The sequence below is a fragment of the Palaemon carinicauda genome, chromosome 41 (assembly GCF_036898095.1).
Source record: "Palaemon carinicauda isolate YSFRI2023 chromosome 41, ASM3689809v2, whole genome shotgun sequence".
In the NCBI taxonomy this organism is placed as follows: Eukaryota; Metazoa; Arthropoda; class Malacostraca; order Decapoda; family Palaemonidae; genus Palaemon; species Palaemon carinicauda.
This window is the reverse complement of record NC_090765.1, coordinates 41,412,582-41,420,081: the sequence shown is the minus strand read 5'-3', so window position 1 is coordinate 41,420,081 and position 7,500 is coordinate 41,412,582. Positions and strand designations below refer to the sequence as shown.

General features: G+C 31.8%; 1 long non-coding RNA gene across 1 annotated transcript in view; it reads right to left on the bottom strand.

Annotated features, from left to right (window-relative positions):
* Positions 1-7,500, bottom strand: part of LOC137632495 (uncharacterized) — a 132,838-nt gene that overhangs the window by 95,026 nt on the left and 30,312 nt on the right. The gene's annotated exons all lie outside the window — the stretch shown is intronic.

Genomic DNA, 7,500 nt, shown 5'->3' with positions numbered 1-7,500 from the left:
GTACACACACACACACACACACACATATATATATATATATATATATATATATATATATATATATATATATATATATATATATATATATAATGCTTTTACTTCATAGCTTTTCTTACTTGTAACCTTACAATGTATATAATTAAACCATTGCTGTGGTTCGTTTTCAGCTTACTGCACTCTTTCAACGAGAGCAAGGCTAATAATAATGGCAGCAATAATTCTATATCACGCATTAAAATTCCTTGACCTATAAAATAAACGAACGTTAGTTCGCTCCTATTTATAACTGCATAATAGTAAAAACAATATTTACACTTTCATCAATATGTGTGTTGTGAATTTTGGCTTCATATTTTACTGAAAAAACCATTTCATTCATATCTAAAATTAACTATATTTTCTTTCGATAACGCAACTATTAACAGTAATATTATAATAAAAAAAAAAAAACCTTATTACGCACAAGATTACTCCAACATTCGAGTTTCTTTCATCCATTTTCTCTATCACAAGGCTACGCTGTTATGATCAATGAAAATCAAGGAAGTAGTGGCGCATAAATTGTGATGTTTTTGTTCAGCCAGGGAATTCCCAATAGGAAGGGAAAAAGTAGTTTAATCGGGTCAGGATATAGTTCCCTAAGTTAATACGAGGATAATCAGCTCAAAATGGGTAGAGGAATAATAAAAAGTAAACGTATATAGTGTATTTAGATCACAAGGTTAGTTAGAGAGTATCACTAGCTTAAAAGGGGTAAAGGAATAGTGAAAAGTGAACTTAAATAGTGTATTTAGATCACAAGGTTAGTTAGAGAGTATCACTAGCTTAAAGGGGGTAAAGGAATGGTGAAAAGTGAACGTATATAGTGTATTTAGATCACAAGGTTAGTTAGAGAGCATCACTAGCTTAAAAGGGGTAAAGGAATAGTGAAAAGTGAACTTAAATAGTGTATTTAGATCACAAGGTTAGTTAGAGAGGTTAGTTAGAGAGTATCACTAGCTTAAAGGGGGTAAAGGAATGGTGAAAAGTGAACTTATATAGTGTATTTAGATCACAAGGTTAGTTAGAGAGTATCACTAGCTTAAAGGGGGTAAAGGAATGGTGAAAAGTGAACGTATATAGTGTATTTAGATCACAAGGTTAGTTAGAGAGTATCACTAGCTTAAAGGGGGTAAAGGAATGGTGAAAAGTGAACGTATATAGTGTATTTAGATCACAAGGTTAGTTAGAGAGCATCACTAGCTTAAAAGGGGTAAAGGAATAGTGAAAAGTGAACTTAAATAGTGTATTTAGATCACAAGGTTAGTTAGAGAGGTTAGTTAGAGAGTATCACTAGCTTAAAGGGGGTAAAGGAATAGTGAAAAGTGAACTTATATAGTGTATTTAGATCACAAGGTTAGTTAGAGAGTATCACTAGCTTAAAGGGGGTAAAGGAATGGTGAAAAGTGAACGTATATAGTGTATTTAGATCACAAGGTTAGTTAGAGAGTATCACCATCTTAAAGGGGGTAAAGGAATGGTGAAAAGTGAACGTATATAGTGTATTTAGATCACAAGGTTAGTTAGAGAGTATCACTAGCTTAAAGGGGGTAAAGGAATGGTGAAAAGTGAACGTATATAGTGTATTTAGATCACAAGGTTAGTTAGAGAGTATCACTAGCTTAAAGGGGGTAAAGGAATGGTGAAAAGTGAACGTATATAGTGTATTTAGATCACAAGGTTAGTGAAAAATGAACTTATATAGTGTATTTAGATCACAAGGTTAGTTAGAGAGTATCACTAGCTTAAAGGGGGTAAAGGAATAGTGAAAAGTGAACGTATATAGTGTATTTAGATCACAAGGTTAGTTAGAGAGTATCACTAGCTTAAAGGGGGTAAAGGAATAGTGAAAAGTGAACGTATATAGTGTATTTAGATCACAAGGTTAGTTAGAGAGTATCACTAGCTTAAAGGGGGTAAAGGAATAGTGAAAAGTGAACGTATATAGTGTATTTAGATCACAAGGTTAGTTAGAGAGCATCACTAGCTTAAAAGGGGTAAAGGAATAGTGAAAAGTGAACTTAAATAGTGTATTTAGATCACAAGGTTAGTTAGAGAGGTTAGTTAGAGAGTATCACTAGCTTAAAGGGGGTAAAGGAATAGTGAAAAGTGAACTTATATAGTGTATTTAGATCACAAGGTTAGTTAGAGAGTATCACTAGCTTAAAGGGGGTAAAGGAATAGTGAAAAGTGAACGTATATAGTGTATTTAGATCACAAGGTTAGTTAGAGAGTATCACTAGCTTAAAAGGGGTAAAGGAATAGTGAAAATTGAACTTATATAGTATTTACATCTCAAGGTTAATTAGAGGGCATCACTAGCTCAAAAAGGGCAAAGAAATAGTGAAAAGTGAACATATATAGTGTATTTAGTTCCCAAAGTTAGTTTGATAGCATCACCAGCTCAAAAAAGGGAGTATTGGGGGAATACTGAACGTCATGTCGCTTTATTAATACAATAAATAAGAAATTTTTCAAAAAGATTTCAAGAAATATGCGAAATTTCAGCTCTTGCAACGTAGCAGGTTTAGATTACCCGCGAATATGAATTGAACGAGTTTCTCTTATTTTGTTTTGCAAGTGACTAATAAACGCCATGTAAAGGAGATAATAACCACAAGATATGTCTTAAGCAATTTAGTTTAAGGTATAATGTTCTTTGAACCCTTGCGTCACATGGCAAGCAAAGTTGTCACATGAAAAAAAAAATTATGAAGAGTGTGAGCTTAGAAAGATAAATTTAACGCTGTTGAATTCAGGGTTTCAACAAAAAAAGATTTAACGATAACAGAGAGAGAGAGAGAGAGAGAGAGAGAGAGAGGAGAGAGAGAGAGAGAGAGAGAGAGAGAGAGAGAGAGAGAGAGAGAGAGAGAGAGGGGGGGGGGTTACTATTCTGCAGTAAAGTATATGATTCTGTTTTCTTTGAGGAATTAGGTGTCCTTGTATCCTGCCACATTATACCGAAAGTGCCTGCAACTATGTAGCCTATATATGTATATACGTATGTATGTATGTATGTATACACACACACACACACATATATATATATATATATATATATATATATATATATATATATATATATATATATTTATATATATATAGATAGATAGATAGATAGATAGATAGATAGATAGATAGATAAATAGATAATATATTTAAAAGAGAGAGAGAGAGAGAGAGAGAGAGAGAGAGAGAGAGAGAGAGAGAGAGAGAGAGAGAGAGAGAGAGAGAGAGAGAGAAATCTTTTTAAAATTAGATCACTCTTCCCAGTTAAACAACACAATAACAATTAAAACCAAACCGAACAAAATATTGAATAACGATAAACTAAATATTTATCCTCATTTACTTTGTTTCCTATCTATTAACTGAATTACCAAAAATAAGTTTGCATTCAGGAACAAAAAACTAAATGATTACGAAAGCGACCACATCATTAAAACATAATTTATTCCTGGCTTTAATTAATTTAGTTCATAAATCTTTCTTGTAAAATATATTTTTAGTTAAAAAAAAGATATTCAATTAAACAATAAAACTTACGATCGTGCTAATATAAACTTCATCGCAATTATTAATAATCTTATTGGCCTACATTAAGTGTAGAGTTTTACTGTTATTATTGTTATTATCATAAATCATTCCAGGAGTTTAACCCCGAAATAAATAAATTACAGTGAGGGAAAACAATATGACAATAAAGATTACAAAGCGCTATCCTTGTTAATGCAACACTTAACAGTGCCCCAAGGGGATAAAAAGTAGAACTCTGGATACTAAATAAAAAAATAATATATATATATATATATATATATATATATATATATATATATATATATATATATATATATATATATATATATATATATATATATATATATATATATATATATATATATATATATATATATATAAATTCTAGTGCATTTAGATAAGGTTTCATCTGTACAAAATTTAATTCTCTTACGTCAAAATTAAAAATTTAAATTTTTTCTTAAGACTAGATATCGGTACAAAACGTTTAGTTAACAGTAATTCTTTGACTATATAAAAGTCTTGATTTTTATTATCATTAATATTATTATTGAAAAGCAAATGACAAACCCCATTCCCTTGACTAGATTTCTTCATTCGACTCCAAAAAAGCAAACAATAACATATTTTCGAGATCTTAAATAACCTGTATGCTAATTATGTTGATGAAATATAATCAAATACGAACGATACAAAAATAAACAAAATACGCTAAACCAGACATTGTAAGAATAAAAATCTCATGTTGTATAACTAGAGGAGATAGAAAGAGAAGCAACAGTTACAGTTATTTTGATTTAACAAGAATATCTTGTTAGTTGGCGCAGCATCTAAGGATGAAAGGGAACCAAATAAGCAAACTTAAATTCTGTTAGAAAAGATATCAGTTGATACATTTTCACAGAGAGAGAGAGAGAGAGAGAGAGAGAGAGAGAGAGAGAGAGAGAGAGAGAGAGAGAGAGAGAGAGCGTGTGTTTAAATATATAACCTTTTGCACAAATGCAGCATTTCTCAAGCATATAACCTTCTGAGAGAAGGTAACGTGCCTAAGCATATGTATATGTATAGAGAGAGAGAGAGAGAGAGAGAGAGAGAGAGAGAGAGAGAGAGAGAGAGAGAGAGAGAGAGAGAGAGAGAGAGAGAGAGAGAGAATATTACTACTATTCTGAAGTAAAATATATGGTTCTGTTCAATTATTCTATAATAGTTTTCTTACAGGAATTTGGTCTGTGTCCTTGCATTCTACCACAATATACCGAGAGTGCCTGCTAGCATTTGAGAGAGAGAGAGAGAGAGAGAGAGAGAGAGAGAGAGAGAGAGAGAGAGAGAGAATTAAGTATGCGCTAAACCAAACCGCATTGTATACAAGTTTCTGGCTGATTATGCGTCAGCATGTTTACGAGAGAGAGAGAGAGAGAGAGAGAGAGAGAGAGAGAGAGAGAGAGAGAGAGAGAGATTAACTAAATACTAGTTTCAGCAAGATCATTTGTTTCTGTACTTGTGTAAGAAGGTCGAAAGGAGAGATTCAAAGATGCAACCCATTTGTACAGCTTTATCATTTGGGTTTATGTACTTGTCAGTGCGTGCTTCAAGTCATGAAATATACACTATAAACAATTAGACAGATAGACTAAACATTTATGCATGTTACATCATTTCCCATAATGTAATTAAAAGCTTCTGTAAAGAGAAAATTGCATGCGTTGTTTATACTTCGTTCTCGTTTTCCCCGAGAGGTTATTAACCAATTAGCCTCTTCGAAGAGGTGGATAATCATGTCCTGGTTTTGTCTCTTTTTCCCATCTAAGAATTTTTTTTTTACCCTCCTCAAGATCGCACACTGCAAATATCAACACTATTCTCGTACCACGCATAAGCAAATATGTGCATAATTATATATATGCATAAACATACATACAGTATATACATAAATATTTACACTTCGTATTTTTATTTACGAAGAAAACTAAATTTATATTTTCGTTTATTGGATGCGCTGAATTAAAAAGGAAGGTTGTGTCTAGGTAGTATTGGCAGCCAATGTTCGCAACAAGTTAATTTAGATTGATACACCAATTCAACACTGGTACCTTATATTTTCGTTTATTGGATGTACTGAATTAGAAAAGAAGGTTGTGTCTACGTAGTATTGGCAATCAGTGTTCGCAACAAGTTAATTTAGATTGGTTCATCAGTTCAGCACTGGTACCTCCCCGAGACGCCCCTAAAGAGGCCCTTCCGCATGGCCTCAGTCTTAAGTAGCTTGGAACGCCAAGACAAGACATGTCTGGTTGCATCCTGTCAGGTATTGGCTGGTTTCCAAGTCTAATGATCGTTAACGCTGATAAGGCAGCACAAAAATTGCAGAATCCATCAGACATTGTTCTCTGATTCCTAAGAGCAATGGTGAATTGGAGATAATGTAGTGGCATGATGTTTATCAATAAGGCATTGTGTAAAATCCTCTCATAGTTTGAGACGTGTTCATACATACCCAAGATAGACAAATATATATATATATTATATATATATATAATATATATATATAATATATATATATATATATATATATATATAATATATATATATATATACATTTATATATACACACATATAAATCTATATATATATATATATATATATATATATATATATACATATATATATATATATATTATATTATATATATATATATATATATATACATGTATACTGTATACATATATATTTGGGGTGGACCCTGAAGGACTATAATCTTGTCCAGGAAAAAAGCAAGACAACCTCACCGCTTATATATAACTTTGCTTAAGCCCCCATTTTGCGAAGCAAAACGGGTTTTTACTTAGAAACTGACGATCATAACCTTGGGTAAAATACAAATAAAACACAATGCTGAACATACGTGAAGCATTGCTCGCGTCCTATTGTTTACCATCATTAAATAGACCTTATTTACAATAGTCATGAAAAGCATTTTATCCCATAACCCCGCATTTTGTCCAAAAGATTTTATAAAAACTCCGAAATGAGATTTTCACCTAGTCTTAATAATTGGCTCAATTCTTGGCACTGGACTTCAATCACCATTTCACAGCTTTGTCATGGCATGTCCTCCAACTCTGGCTAATGATATTATTCTTGTTTAAGAACAATAGTTTTTTCTTGTTTCCTTTCTTCACTGGGCTATTTTCCCTGTTGCAGCCCTTGGGCTTATAGCATCCCGCTTTTCCAACTAGGGTTGTAGCTTAGCAAATAATAATAATAATAATAATAATAATAATAATAATAATAATAATAATAATATCTGTTTGTTCACGAACGCGGAATTTCAATTACTAAACCGAGTCGACACGAGAGAATCTACGAAATTTGTGTTTAAAGAATCGAAGGAACTTGAAATGTTAAATGGTAGACTGAAACTAAATGGGTTTTCGGTTAATCGCTGTTTCATTATCATTATTGAAAAAAAAAAAATAGATTATCAAGTCCTATGAGTCGAACTCCATTCTTACAAAGTTGGCTCGAATAATTTCAGAGGGAAAAAATATAATATAAAACAATAAATCTAATAGATGAAAAAATAAATCTACTATAAATAGAAAAATTCAGATTTTATCTATCGAATCTGTATTTCTTAAAAACATTAAAATCTTAAAAACAGAGAAACTCACAGAATTCTGTAAAATGTACGACCAAATTTTCTGACAAAATCATAAGCATAAAATGCGTTATCTTGAAACAACATTCGCAGAAAACGTCTTATGATTTAAAACCCTTTCACTCTCGCTGCACTAAAACTATCTCATGAGGTGTAAGCTCTATCTCAAAATCTCCTTTTTTAAAAACATACTCCGTTGTTATGTTTAGAAAACTTCGTGGGGAATCCATTAGCAGAAAAAGACTAGGAGAGAAAGCACTATTGCA